This window comes from Schistocerca cancellata, chromosome 8 (genome assembly GCF_023864275.1).
Source record: "Schistocerca cancellata isolate TAMUIC-IGC-003103 chromosome 8, iqSchCanc2.1, whole genome shotgun sequence".
Classification (NCBI taxonomy): Eukaryota; Metazoa; Arthropoda; class Insecta; order Orthoptera; family Acrididae; genus Schistocerca; species Schistocerca cancellata.
This window is the reverse complement of record NC_064633.1, coordinates 451462366-451479231: the sequence shown is the minus strand read 5'-3', so window position 1 is coordinate 451479231 and position 16866 is coordinate 451462366.

The following is a 16866-nucleotide window of genomic DNA, read 5'->3' as shown; positions in this document are numbered from 1 at the left end:
GTTCATATTGTATGTTAATGATCTTGCAGACAATATTAGTAGTAAAATCAGGCTTTTTGCAGATGTTGCAGTACTATCTGAAAAAAGCTGCATAAATATTCAGTCCGATTTTGATAAGATTTCAATGTGGTGCAGAGATTGGCAACTTGCTTTAAATGTTCAGAAATGTTAAATTTTGCACTTCACAAAACAAAAAACCTTGTGTCCTATGACTTTAATATCAATGAGTCACTGATGAAATTGGCCAACTCTTACAAATACCTGGGAATAACACTTTGTAGGGATATGAAATGGAATGATCACATAGGTTCAGTAGTGGGTAAAGCAGGTGGTAGACTTCAGTTTATTGGCAGACTACTGGGGAAGTGTAATCAGTCTACAAAGGTGATTGCTTACAAATCACTCATGTCACCAGTTCTAGAATATTGCTCAAATGTGTGGGATCCATACCAAATAGGACTAACAGTGCATATTGAACGTATACAGAGAAGGGCAGCATGAATGCTGACAGGTTTGTTTAATCCAAGGGAGTGTGTCACAGAGATACTGAAGGAACTTAGATTAGATTAGATTTACTTTCATTCCAATTGATCTGTAGTGAGGAGGTCCTCCAGGATGTGGAACATGTCAGAAAAACAACAATACATGACAAATATTTACAACAATGCTCAGATCTTATGTTTCTCAGAACACCATATTACAGAAGGAATTGAAATGTTACATATAGACAGTTATAGCCTTGCCACCTACTACTGTAGAGATAGCATGAGAAAAGGTGGAGTAGTAATTTTCATTAAGAATAATTTAACTTTTAGATCTGTAGATGTAAGGAAATATTGCAGTGACCAACAGTTTGAAGTGTGTGCAATAGAAGTGTCATTAAACAGTTCCAAATTAATAGTAGTTACAGTGTACAGGGCACCAGGAACCAATTTCACAGTCTTTATGGTTCAGTTAGAATTGTTACTATCAACCTTATTTTCTAAAAATAATGACATTATCTTACTTGGGGACTTTAATGCCAACTTCGCAATGGAATGCAACAACAAAGTAGAGCTCCAGAATTTGCTGAGTTCCTACAATCTTACATCAGTGGTTGACTTTCCTACTAGGATCACACCTGACTGTCAATCTCTGATAGACAATATATTTTTAGATGTAAATTTATACCAGAACTTCACTGTCACTGCAATAGTAAATGGCATATCAGACCATGATGGACAGCTCCTCACTCTACATGACTACAGACCTGTCAAGAAAGCAGTCCCATCCTGGATGGCAATCAGACTTATGAACAAAGAGACCCTGGAATTTTTTAACCATAAGCTGCAGCATGAAGATTGGAATTCAGTTCGCAGAGTAGATGATGTTGATACAAAGTTCAACATATTCATAAATGAATTCCTATCCCACTTTGAAGAAGCTTTTCCTAAAAAGTTTGTTAGGAACAATATTTCGTCGTCCTTAAAGAAGCCATGGATCACAAAGGGTATTCGAGTGTCATGTAAATATAAGAGAGAACTTTATGTTGCAACCAGAGGGTCAAGGGACAGAGAATTAATCAGCCATTATAACATGTATTGTAAAATCCTAAAGAAAGTTATTCAGACATCAAAAGCACTGTATTATGTAAAAGAAATTGATAACTCCAATAATAAAATGAAGACTGTCTGGCAAATAGTTAACAAGGAGACAGGAAACAATAAAAAAAGAGCTGTAGAAAACTTCATAATCAAACATGAAGGGAATCTTGTGCAAAATCCTGAGATCATAGCTGAAATCTTTAATAAACACTTCCTGTCAGTGTCTGAGCAAATAGGCTGCAAGGGTTCTGTGAATGATGCCCTGACCTTTTTGCGAAATGCTTTCCCTAACAAAATCATCCAAATGCATATTAGACCCGTTACAGTATCAGAAATTGAAAGAACAATTGCCTCCATGAAAACCAAGAACTCCTGTGGAGTAGACAATATTTCTAGCAAATTGTTAAAGCAGTGTTGTACTTCTGTAAGCAATATACTGTGTCATATTTTCAATGCCTCTTTGCAGCAAGGAATTGTTCCTGATAGACTAAAGTGTGCTATCGTGAAGCCTCTGTTTAAGAAAGGGGAGAAAACTGATGTTAAAAATTTCAGACCAATATCTCTCCTGACTGTGTTTTCAAAGGTACTAGAAAAGCTCATGTATTCTACAATTTTAGAACACCTACATAAATTCAATATTCTCAGCAAACATCAGTTTGGTTTCCGGAAAGGTCTGTCAACTGAACAAGCAATATATGCTTTTATAGATAAGGTTTTGGAATCTCTAAATGAGAAAATGGTGACAACAGGGTTATTTTGTGATTTATGTAAAGCCTTTGACACTGTGAACCACCAAATACTGTTACTGAAGGCAGACCGTCTAGGAATAAGTGGTGTAGCAAATAACTGGCTTCAGTCATACCTGACAGAGAGGAAACAGAAAGTAGTCTTAGATAAGTCAGACAATTTGTGTGGTGGAATGATTTCATCGGAATGGAGAGACATAAATTGTGGAGTTCCACAGGGCTCTATTCTTGGTCCTTTACTGTTCCTGTTATTTATAAATGATTTACCTTATTCTTCAATGATTCAGTGCAATTTTACCATCTTTGCAGATGATACTAACATAATGGTTAATGGTCTTAAATGTGAAAATGTTCAAGAGTCTGTTAATACTATTCTTATAGATTTAATGAAATGGTTTACTGCAAATGGTCTTTCACTTAACCTGAGTAAGACTAATTATATTCAGTTCACCCCAACTGCCAAAACTGAGGAAGAAATAACTGTTAAATATGCCACACAGGTCATAGAAAAAGTGGAAGTAACAAAGTTTCTAGGCGTGAAGATTGACTGTAGAGTAAACTGGTCCCATCACATTTTAGATCTTTACAAGAGACTCAGCTCTTCAGTTTTTGCAATGCGAATCATCTCTGTCAGTGCAAACTTAAGCATTAAAAAAGCTGCATACTATGGTTACTTCCATTCTTTGATGGCATATGGAATTATTTTCTGGGGAAATCAACCTCTTGCAAAGAAAATATTCATTGCTCAGAAGCGTGTTGTAAGAGTGATGTCTGGTGTAGATCCTAGATGCAGCTGCAGAAGCCTATTCCGGAATCTGGGAATTCTTACAACTACTTCTCAATATATATACTCACTTATGTGTTTCATAAGTAAAAACACTGATTTATACAAATGTAACAGTGAATACCATCAGTATAACACAAGGAGGAAACATGATTTCCACACTGAAGGTAAAAATTTGAAGATTGTGCAGAAGGGTGTACAGTCCTCTGGTATAAAGATATTTAATGCTCTTCCTCCAGAAATCAAATGTGAAATTGCCAACAAATCTACATTTAAAGAGCTTCTGAGGCAATTTCTTTTAGCCATGTCATTTTACAGTTTGGAAGAGTTTATGAAACACAGTGAGAAACGGCCTTAAAATAAGATGTATTATCATATAAATTGAACAATAAGCTGAACATTCTTGTCACATATGTAACTCTTTTAGTGTTAACTGCTTATATTTAACAGTCTGGGTTGTATGACCTTTTCAGGTTTAATTTACTTTGTTTTATACCTGTAATCTGTAGGTCTAAGGATTCTCATTCCATTATATTGTGTTATGGATCATTGTAGTGGTTAAGTAACTTTATATTCTTTACCTGTAAACATAGTGTACAAGTACTTGTCATTGACAATGTAAAAATTGACACACACTACATCCATGTGAAATTGTCACAGTTGGATCCATGGTGTAAGAAATAAATAAATAAATAAAACTAAAACAAATAAGCTAATGTACCATTCCACAGGTCCCAAGTGGAATGATCATCATTTTTTAATGAACACTAAGAGTCATTTTACAAATACTAATGCACTGAATTTAAAATAAAAAAGTTTTTTATTTATTTATAAGGTAATAAACATGTAATACAACTACTGAAATACTTATTTACAATGAACATATTACTGCACTGAAATGGTGCAGAAGTTAGATTATACTTACACACAACCACACACACACACAGACACAGACACACAAATTTTCAGTGAACACATTACTGAACTGAAATTGTGCAGAAGTTATGTTGTACTTATATACAAATCAGTTGGTTTTACTAAGAAATTCATCAATGGAGTAGAAGGAGTTGGCCACCAATAAATCCTTTAGGCTTCTCTTAAACTGAATTTTATTGGTTGTTAAGCTTTTTATGGCTGCTGGCAAGTTATTGAAAATGTGTGTTCCTGAATAATGCACACCTTTTTGTACAAGACTAAGTGACTTTAAATCCTTGTGAAGATTATTCTTATTTCTAGTATTGATTCCATGAATTGAACTGGATGACTCTCAAAGACAGACATAAACTATCCTGAGAAAGTCTTCTAATAAACTTTCAAGAACCAGCTTTAAATGATTACTCTGGGGATATACTACAACCCCCTACATATCTTTCATACAGGAGTCATGAGATAAGATTACAGTACTTGTGGCACATATAGAGGCTCAAATAATCATTCTTCCAATCCTCCATTTGTGAATGGAACAGAAAGAAACCCTAATAAGTAGTACAATGGGATGTACCCTCTGTCATGCACCTCATTGTGGTTTGCAGAGTATAGATGTAGATGTGAATGTACATTGTGTTACATATGAGGTGGCTGTGTTCGGAATAGTAGATCCTTCACACCCACATATGAACATCCATCTCCCCTGAATGACACTCCAAGAGCAGCTTCAATGGACTTCACAGAACAGTTCAAACAATGCTTAGCATACTGCTCAAACAATGGTATGATCTTCACTTTATGGTGCAGTTCATTAGCAGTGAAATATATAATGACATCCCGCTTTGTAAAATTGATATTTGGGGGTAAACTGTTGCTTGAACCCCCAACTAGATTTATGATACAATATCTTACCCCAAATTCTAAATTTTAGATGGCATCACAAAGCTCTGAGCTTGTTTAAATATACTAGTTACTTGGTAATCATCAGCAATAGAGTTAGCACTGTTTTGATGTTCCCCTCTTTTACCTTGTAATGATATCTTCTTGAGTTTTCTGTCCCTTTTCTTATCATATAACTAACCTAGGTAACCTAATATTTTGTGAATAGACTTACTAATGTCACACATTTTCAATTTGAAAAAAAAATGTATGCAAGTAAATATTTTAAATTTTATTCCATAAAGTTGCCATTTCTCACTTCATGAAAGAGAATCAGTTGTATAACAGTCAGGAAAATAACTGTATGTAATTGCATAACTTTCAGTAAATGTTGACAATGTGGGTCAATTATATGGCACCATCACCTAAATTCTGTCAGTTGAGTCTGGAAAACATTAACAAGAACAAAGCAAGAAGACAGTTAAGTCATATGTAATATTAGAATTTGTGTTATACTTTATCTGTTTATCTGAAGAAGTAGAACCCAAGCTAAATTCTGCATACTGGGCAAGGGAATTTGCTATCTGCAGAGATGGAACCAACTGAAACCCAATTCACATAAAACTCAAGTATGTGCTTTCCACCTACACAATACGTAGGCAAGAAGTATGTTGAACATCACTTGAAAAGGATACAACTGAAATCTCTACATTCACCTCAAATACATAGCACTTAAAGGGAATCTGTCTTACCTTACAAAGTTGGTACCCAAGGGTAAGATCCACGTGTCACAGGTTGTGAAGCTGCCACTGAACCCAAACATGTTGTGCTCAGGAGCTTGTTGTGCCACTAGGTGGTCAAATCTGTTCTTTGTGGCAATTTGCTGTGGCCATTCATTCTCCGGACAGCTGGTTTGCAGTTACGCCCACATAAAGTGCTATACAGGAAATGTGACAGAGCTGGTATAGGACATGGCTGATTTCACAGGTGGCCCTGCCTCTGATGGGTTACAATGAGCCTGTGACAAAACTGGAGTATAATGTATTGGGTAGATGTATTGGGCTAGTCTTGCACCTATGTCTTCCATAAGGGTATGACTCCCATGGCAAGGGGTTGGGAATGGGAGTGGCATAGGTATGGACCTGAATGTCGCGAAGGTTGGGTGGACAGTGGACAATGGAATACCACTTTTGATATTTCTGTCACAACTGGGCATATTATTGCCTTGTAACCTCATAGTATAGAGAATTTTACACTCTTTTTACCCTTTTTCCACTGTTACAGCATTTCTCCTTTCATGCTTTGACCCTGTGCTCTACTGTGATCACTAAAATTTCCTACAACTATGGACAGGAAAAATTATTTTAATCTGTAGCTATTTTTGGTGTCATTTTTTGTTAATTTCAGTGTTGGGGTGGGTTGGTAGGAGGATTAGGGCTGTCTAATGATAAGGTGTGGGAAATCTATTCTGTGGACTTGTTCTGTGGGGTAGTGCCTGTCTGTGAAAGCATTTGTGAGATTTCAGCATACTGGGCAAGGGAATTTGTGTCACTGCAAATACAGTGCTTATCAGAGTTCATGCAAACTGCAAGTGATTTTTCAGTGCAGAAGGGATAACAGCTGACAAAATGCAGGTACTGTTGGCAGTTAGTGAACTTCATATGGATGGAGCCATCAGAGAGGTAAGGGTCAACACTGGGTTGAGGAGCGCCAGGTAAAGTTGATGGTGCTAAGGTTGCAGAGGAATGAGGAGAGCATATCTTGCTCCTGGGTCCAGATCATGAAGATATCATCAATGAACTTAACAAGACATTAGGTTTGGGAGACTAGGAAGGCTTTGTCTAGATGGCTCAGAAACATGATGTGTGTGTTGTGTTGTGTTGTGTTGTGTTGTGTTTGGGCATGCACGCACACCAGTCATACATAAACGCTAGCTTGTTAAAGGATTACTGTTAAAGGATACAAGTAAAGCAAATAGTATACAGAGAATATAGCTCAACATTAGTTGCTTTACAAAATAATCAAACTAATCATTAAGGTTTACAGTACAGTAATGTAATGATTAAGTGAAAAGTAGTGATAAAGCTTTTCTCAATAGAACATAGTATGTTTTGTTAGACTAGTTGTTGGTCTGAAAATGGACACTAGTCACAAATTAGGAATAATGTCTGTGTGATGATGAAATTAGACAGAGAACTAAAATGCAGTCACTGAGAGGAATTTTAACATCTATAGTGTTGTTAAACTTTGTATTATGTTCTCTTTGTGTTTTCTGTCTGGTCACTTGCAGTTGCATAGTGCTAAATCATCTGTTTCTCATTAAAGCATTCAATAAATACCTTTGTTTGTTTGGAATCAGTAGATGTACTGTTTTTATTGTGGTTATTGTCCTCACAAGTGGTGACCCTTTGGAAAACAGGAGCAGTGAACAGAAAATTATCATGAAATAACAATGCCAGTTGCAATGGGACATGCTTCACTGGGACAATCAATTAATAACGTGCACAGTGAAAATACTGATCTTCATCCTCAAATGATAGAGAATTCTCAAAGTGTTCCTTGGTTTTGTGCCCCCTACAAACATTTTGCCCATCGACGACTGCACGTCAACCATGCAGTGCAACAAAGAGGTGATACCACCATATATCATGGAGCAGCAGAACCTGTGGTTCAGAAAGTTGGAACTTTCATTTGTCACTTATAGTGTGTGTGATGATGAAATGCAATACAATTGGTGCATTGAATTCGTAGACATTAATATTGTTGTCAGATATTATTCATTTCACGCATATACAGTATAAATAGCAACACCTTATAGGCAGTGTGCTTAAATAGCTGCAGAAACCAAAAGACCTACACATACAGCATATGCTGAAAAGTGAATTAATTGGTGATAAATTGCTCACACAGATTTGGCAGCACCTTTGTGCATTAGTTATTGAAACTGAAATATCTGATATAATGTTGCACCAAAAGTTGTTTAATCAACAGTTGTTGTTGTGGTCTGCAGTCCAAAGACAGGTTTGATACACCTCTCCATGCTGCTCTATATCGTGCAAGCCTCGTCATCTCCTAATAACTACTGCAACCTAAATCCTCCTGAATCTCTTACTGTATTCATCTCTTTCTCTTCCTCTTCAGTTCCCATCCCCGCCCCCCTCCCACACAAACACTTCCCACCAGTATTAAATTACGATGTCTCATAGGTGTACTATCAACCAATCCCTTCTTTTAGTCAAGCTGTGCCACAAATTTCTTGTTTCCCCAAGTCTATTCAGTACTTCATCATTAATTATGCGATGTACCCATATAATCTTCAGTACTCTTCTGTAGCACCACATTTCACAATCTGCTGTTCTCTTCTTATCCAAACTGGTTATATCCATGCTTCACTTCCATACATGGCTACACTCCACAAAAATACCTCCAGAAAAGACTTCCTAACACTTAAGTGTATATTTGATGTTAACAAATTTCTCTTCTTCAGAAACACTTTTCTTGCTATTGCCAGTCTACATTTTATATCCTCTTTGCTTTGACCATCATCATTTATTTTGCTGCCCAAATAGCAAAACATATCTACTACTTTAAGAGTCTTGTTTCCTAATCAAATTTTCCCAGCATCACCTGATTTGATTCAACTATGTTCCATTACTTTTGTCCTGATTTTGCTGATGTTAATCCTATATCCTCTTCTCAAGACACTGTCCATTTTGTTCAACTTCTCTACGAAGCCTTTTTCTGTCTCTGACAGAATGCCAATATATCAGCAGACCACAAGATTTTTATTTCTTCTCTCTGAATTTTAATTCCTACTCCAAATGTTTCTTGGTTCCCTTTACTACTTGCTCAATGTACAGATTGAACAACATGGATGATAGGCTATAACCAAGTCTCACTCCCTTCTCAACTACTGCTTTCCTTTCATGCCCCTGGACTCTTATAAATGCCATCTGGTTTCTATACAAGTTGGACACTGAGGTGGCAAAGAAATTGGTATAGGCTTGCATATTCAAATACACAGAGATATGTAAAAGGCAGAATACAGCACTGTAGTCAGCAACATCTATATAGGGCAACAAGTGTCTGGTGCAGTTGTCAGATCAGTTACTGCTGTTACAATGACAGGTTATCAAGTTTTAAGTGAGTCTGAACATGTCATAGTCGATGCATGAGGAATGGGACACATCATTTCTGAGGTAGTGATTAAGTGGGTATTTTCCCATATAACCATTTGACGAGTATACTGTGAATATCAGGAATCCAGTAAAACATTAAATCTCTGACATTGCTGCAGCGGGGAAAACTTTCTGCAAGAATGGGACCAATGGTGACACATACATAAGCATCCGGTCGGATCACCTGCATCCATTCATGTCCATTGTGCATTCCGGCAAGACAATGCGACATGCTACACATCCACAGTTGCTACAGAGTGACTCCAGGAACCCTCTTCTGAGTTTAAACACTTCTTCTGGCCACAAAACACCCCAGACATGAACATTGTTGAGCAAATCTGGGATGCCTTGAAACGTGCTGCTCGGAAGAGATCTCCAGCCCCTCATACTCTTTTGGATTTATGGATAGCCCTGCAGAATTCATGGTGTCAATTCTCTCCAGCACTACTTCAGACATTGGTCGAGTTCATGCCACATCATGTTGTGGCAGTTCTATGTGCTCGCAGAGGCCCTATACAATATTAGGCAGGTGTACCAGTTTCTTCGGCTTTTCAGTGTAAATAGCCTTTCATTCACAGTGTTTTACCCCAGCTACTTTCAGAATAGTATTTCAGTCAACATTGTCAAAGACTTGGACTAAGTCTACAAATGCTATAAACATAGGTTTGCCTATCCGTAACCTATCAAAACTGATCTTTCCCAAGATCAGCTTCTACCATGTTTTCCTTTCTTCTGTATGGAATTCGTATTAGTATTTTCCAACTATGACTTATTAAACTGATAATCTTGCAGTTATCACACCTGCCAGCAACTGCTGTCTTTGGAATTTGAATTATTACGTTCTTCTTGAAGTCTGTGGGTATTTCACCTGTCTCATACATCATGCACACTAGATTGAAGAGTTTTGTCACGGCTAGCTCTGTCAAGGCTATCAGTAGTTCTGACAGAATGTTGTGTACTCCAGGGGTCTTTTTTCAACTTAGGTCTCTTAGTACACTGTCAAATTCTTCTCACAGTACCATATCTCCCAGCTTTTCACCTATGGCCTCTTCCATCTCCTTTGTATAGAACCCCAAAATACTTCTTCCACCTTTCAGATTTCTATTTTTTGTTTCATACTTGTTTTCTGTCTGAGCTGTTAATATCAATACAGATAATTCTTTTTCTCCAAAAATCTCTAATTTTTCTGTAGGTGATATTTATTTTTCCACTAGTGAAGTATGCTTTTAAATCCTCACATTTGTCCTCTAGCCATTCATGCATAGCCATTTTGCATTCCCTGTCAGTCTCATTTTTCATATGTTTGTGTTCCCTTTTACCTGCTTTATTTGCTGCATTTCTGAATTTTCTCCTTTTGTCAGTTGAATTCAATATCTCCTGTTGTAACATGCCCGGTGGTACAACTGGCGTGGGACCCTTAAACTATTCTCACATTGTCCATGCGCCCTGTCTGTGCCACATACCTGGTACACCTGTGGGAGTCATATTATTTCTTTTTCACACTGCTACTGGCTTATCTGAAATTATGTATGTAATTATGCAAGTAGGTTTAGGGTAGCCACTCAATACTAAACACAACACTGTCCTCCATATGGTATGAACAATTATATTCTGAGACAATAAAAAAATTGCATGTTTCACTGTTTACACACTAAGTTGTAAGTGTTGATACCAATTAACATTCTTTCTAATTTGATGAGAGGTTGTAATTATCATTCCCTTATTATTGCACTGTAGTCTTGAAGATGTTAATGTCTGTCACTATTGTACTTCATGCTATCACAAATATTTCACAGTCTTACTCTGGCCAAACCTTCAGTGATAGATATACAGGCATTGATGATGATCATCTGGCCAAAATTATCACTTGGATGTGTGTACATGTAACCAACATGATGCAGGTGATTGTTGATGATGTGGAAGCCGAATGGTGGAACGGAAGTTCTTACGCTCATCACGTACATGCAAGTATCTGGTACCAGTCCTTCTTCACACTTGTAACAATATAACACTGTTCACAAAAGTTAATTTACAGTTCACAGTTCTCACTTGTATGAGTGTGTGCGTAACCGTCGTGATGCAGCTGATTGTTGATGATGCGGAAACGTGATGACCGATGCATGTTCCCACAATCGCCACAAGACACTGGCACTTGACTGCTCTCCTTTATGGTAAACTATTTTACTGGTTCACATTAGTTTTATTCTGAGAGGATGAACACAATGCAAATGATTGATGTTGTACGGTATGACACGCAAAAGGGTGGATACTCTAGTGCATTATTGCTCATACTTAATTACTTCTTTACTCACTTTTCACTGAATCCACTTCCATATCTCATTACTTCACAGTAATAGTTCTTGCAGCCATTCTTGACCTTCCATAATAATGGCTTTCCCATGCAGAGCTACCCACAACACAACATATCCGCTCCGTGCCCGTGCTCAACTCTGCAATGCAGCTGCTTGCAATGATACTTCACAACTAAGTCAATGATACAACAATATGTTTACACTGCATTATCCAATGATTTCTACTAGGCCTTGTCTTTTTACCTATTTGATCCTCTGCTGCCTTCATTATTTCATCTCTTAAAGCTACCCATTTCTCTTCTACTGTATTCCTTTCCCCTGTTTCAGTCAGTCATTGCCTAATGCTAGCTCTCAAAAATGTCTGGTACTTTCAATTTGTCCAGGTCCCATCTCCTTAATTTCATACCTTTTTGCAATTTCTTCAGTTTTAATCTACAGTTCATAATCAATAAATTGTGGTCAGAGTTCACATCTGCCCCTAGAAATGTCTTGCAATTTGAAATGTTCTGAAATCTCTGTTTCACCATTATGTAATCAATCTGAACTTTTTCAGTGTCTCCAGGTCCCTTCCACATATACAACTTCCTTTCATGATTCATTAACCAAGTGTTAGTGATGATTACATTATTTTCTGCGAAAAACTCTACGAGGTGGTTCCTCTTTCATTTCTTTCCCCCAGTCCTTTTCCTGCTTTCGAACTCCAGTCCCTCATCAAAATTAAATTTTTGTCTCCCTTAACTAGCTGAATAATTTATTTTATCTCATCATGTACATTTTCAATCTCTTCATCTGTGGAGGTTGTTGGCATTTAAACATGTACTTCTGTGGTAGGTAGGCACTTCATGTCTATCTTAGCTATGATAATGTGTCACTGTCCTGTTCATAGTAGCTTACCCACATTCTTATTTTCTCATTCATTATTAAACCCACTCCGGGATTACCTCTACGTGGCCTTATATTTATAACCCTGTATTCACCTGACCAAGAGTTCTGTTCCTCCTGCCACTGAACTTCACTAATTCCCTCTACATGTAACTTCAATCTATCCATTCCCCTTTTAAAATATTCTGACCTGCCTGCCCAATTAAGGGATCTAACATTCCATGGTGTACTGTTATCCTCCCACATATCAGCATTAAATTCCTCTTAGTCTGTTCATTATTTTTAATAACTTTGAGAGGTGTAAGATATATAAAAGGAAAAACTTTTTACTTATCTTCATTATCTCATTGTTGTTAGCTCATTATCTTATTGTTGTGTCTAGGGTACATTCTTGAGGCTATAATTTTTATAACATTGCAGGTTCTTGTTGAACTAAATAACTGATTAAGATTTGCCTGTTGCTATAAATACCTTTTTATTTCATTCCATTCTTCTAAATCATACTGACTTTACAATTTCTACATTCAAAAAACCAATAATTACATTGTTGTTGACAAACTTAGAAAAACTTCTACCTCCATCAGAGGCATGCTCACCATTACCCTTAACATTCTGCGGCACACACAATGTTCCAAAGACTTTACAAAGCAAAACAGTTTACAAACTTTCTTGACACAAAAAGAATCTTTACTAATTTGTATCATTATTTTATAATTGAGTCCAGAAATAAATTTAATAACTAGCATTAGATTGTGCAATTAATAATATGAATTTTAAGTATGCCAGAAATTTCACAATTTCAATTATTATTAAAAGAAGAGTAATTTTAACTGTACATACAGAGTACTAACAAATTAATTTATTTTTATATATTTTAGCCCAAAAAATAACACATTGTTTATAAAATCATATGAAGTTCATTCAGTTAGACAGCTGATAAATTTTAACCTATACAAGAATCGATAGCATGAATGATATCAGTTATTTCTACATATAAAAAAAGTTTATGTTAGAGGAGGGTGACCTATTGTAATATCCCCCTCACAAAATTTGGAAATAAAACATTTACAATATTTTGTGACAGACTATAAGGCTTGCCAGATGGTGTACAAAGTGATGCTCTGGATAGCATATAGATGTATGCAAGTATCTGATACGTAACATATTACAGAAAACATAAGAAAAATTTCTACTATACCAAACATAATCAACACATATATCAGGATATAGCATTCAAATTTTCAGATTTGTGGAACATACTGTCACATGACTAATAATGCAAGGTCAAAATTACAACATTACACCACTAAACTATAGAAATAATTACAGAGACAATGTAAATTACTAAAATTTATAAATTTTTAGTTAAGATCTATATAACTGTACCTTCCAAATCTTAAAAAGAGAAGAGAAAAATTTTTGAGCCTAAGTGTACGATGAGTGAGCTGACTCAAAAAACTCATGACAATGGGTACTGACCAGAAGAATATACTCAATCATGAGAAGGAATCAATCAGCCACATAAACCACAGTATTCAAGGATATTTTGAGTCATGAAAGTATAAAATAATGGAAAAATATCAGGGCCTAAGTTTATGATGTGGGGATTGACCCATGAATCCAAACCACACCAGGTACAAATCAGCAAAAAAGTTTCGACACAACAAAATGAATAAAACTCATCATATCAATACATTCAATCATATGCAGAAAGTAAATGAAAGAAGCATCTAGCCTCAATTAAAGGTTGTACACTCTCCTTGAGTACACACACACACAATCACGATGGCCAGGCATATCCAAAACAGAATTAAGCATGAGTCTGTCCACAACTCAAGATCCAATCAGATACAATATCAGAATACTCAGGATATATTCAAGTAAACAGTCATAAATTTACTCTGAATGATGACACAATCCAGTAGCTTGAGAACCAAAATCAGTGTATGAAATCAAACATGTATACATCTTGTTATATTGTCCACACTAGTAGATGTTTTCCACATGGTATTTCTTAACTGTCCACCCAAACTAACCTACATATTTAAAAACTTAGAAGATTCATTTACAAATAATAAAAAAAACATACTGATGTAAAGTTACATAATATATTGCACTTATTCTGAATAACACTGTCTTGACTAACAATTCACAAATATCCGTTGCAACACAGATCAAGTTGACAGATACTCAAGTACATCGTAAGTTGACTGGTCCAGCAGGGTACAGTCATGTAGCAATATGGGGAGTGGCCCACCGACATCTTTCAGCTCACTCGCTCCAACGGATAGGTAACTTGCTGTCTAGCATTCACATCAAATACTAAAACATTGTTTTGTGTACTAAATATGCTTTTCAGCGCCTTCATCACATCACACAAGATACGTTCTCCTTAGCAACTTTTCAAATTCAGTTATATTAGATTTATGTCAGGTGAAATTAAAAAGTGTTCACATATGAAACGTTAATACACAGAGTTAAATGCAATGAAAAGAATGGACTAATATGGCAACATACACAGATATGCTAAGATACTATCCCTAATTTTTACAGCACAAATTATGAACATTGTCTCATTTCGAGATTGCAAAAAGATCTACTCATTTAGTCTCATGGCATATATGAATCAAATTTTAAAACACAAATCTATTACAGATCATAGATTTTTAACTCAGTCAATGGATAAGACAGAACTCTAGAAGCACTTCATCTTACATGCTACATTCATGACAATGGAAAAAGAACAAACAAACAAAAAGTAGATACTTATGGATCATGTCTATATACTTTTAATTCAGTGATATTGTGTAATCCAAACAACATCTTATGTTTTGGATACACAAGTCTGTATGCATTAGGATGTGGATTTTCATGAATTTTGAATGGTCCAATATAAATATAAAAAAATTTCTTTGTCTCAGATGTCAACACTTTAGATTTCTCTTTGGCTTTCACCACCACAAGATATCCTACCTCAAACTTAAAAAATCTACCTTTACCATTATGTCTCTGCTTTCTCCTATCCCCCTGTTTTTTCATCATCTCTCTAAAACACTTCTCCCTCTCTTGTGGTGACATAATTGTACAAGGTGGAAACTCAACATTTCCAGAAATAAATTTAGCTGGTCTATGATTAGACATGATTTCAAATGGTGAAAAACCTATGAAAAATGTTGTAAGTTGCTCATAATTTCCTCAAGATCACTGACATAATCTATCCAACTGGTATGATTCCTACTACAATATGTTCTAAACAGTCTTCCAAACTCTCTTATATATCTTTTTGCAGGGTTACTCGAGGGATGGTACACCAAAGTTAGAATATACCTTATTTTTGTGTGATTAACAAAATCTTTCAAAACTTGAGATGTAAACTGAGAACCATTATCAAATAAATTTGTCTTAGGGATACCCACCCGATGAAAATATGTGTTTTGCTTACTGGTAGCTTTCTTAAGAGAAAACAACTTTATGAACTTTGAAAATACAGTAACCAAAGCAAAACATAACAAAATCCCTTCTTATACTTAGGTAAAGGTCCATAAACATCCACAGACACAAAATCTAGGTTACTATTAGGCAGTATGTTTTGCATTTGGCCCCTACTTGTTTGGTTACTTACCTTCACTCTTTGTCTTCTGTCACAGCTGGCAATCTTCTTCTTGACTCTTCTTCCTACATTATAAAAATAGCTGTTCTCCTGAATCTTTTGTGTGCATTTGGTTGATCCACAATGACCAAGACTCTCATGTGTATAAATAGTTAAAGTATCAATACATTGTTCCAGCCAACATAGTTTCCAATCCTCTGAGTCAGTTTTATGTCTCCTGAATAAAATACCCTTGTGTACCTTATAGCACTGTTCTATCTTTTATCCTCCTTTCTTATCCAACTTCCAATTTTGATCATGATTTTGATATCTACAGATGTCTTTGCAAATTTTCAAGATCTCTTTTCCCTTTTTTACACCTTTCAAGTACATAATTTTAAACTCTTTTTCTCCTTCTGCAGGGGGAGAATGTTGGGAGAACAAAAGCAGCTCTCTCCTGGAACTGCAGAGTATGCAGTAGGAACATTTTGATAGGAGATCAGGAAAGGAAAATCTGTGCCCTTCAGGCACAGATGGAGGAAGCAAGGAAGGAACTCATAAGGATCAAGAGAGATAGGAGGGGAGGAGGGTGGTTGGGAAACTGGCAGCTGGTAGGAGGATAGGAAGAAAGAGAACACAATCTGACAGTTTTATCATCGACACCAAAAACTGGTATCTACCACTGCCAGAGTTAAGTGAAGAAGAGCCCCAGGCAGAATGAGGAGCAGTAAATGTGCAAAGTGTTAGGAAGAAAAAAGTGCTGTTGCTAGGTACTAGCCATAGGAGAGGTGTAGGCCCTCAGTTACAGGAAAGTTTAGGGTCAGCATACCAGGCCACCAGTATCTTCAAGCCAAATGCAGGGCTAAGTCATGTGATAGAGGACCTAGGGTCTTTATGTAAGGACTTCACAAAAGAGAACCATGTAGTGATAGTGAGTGGGATGGGAAAGAGTTTGGGCAGGGACATAGGTGGTGACCTGGACAAGA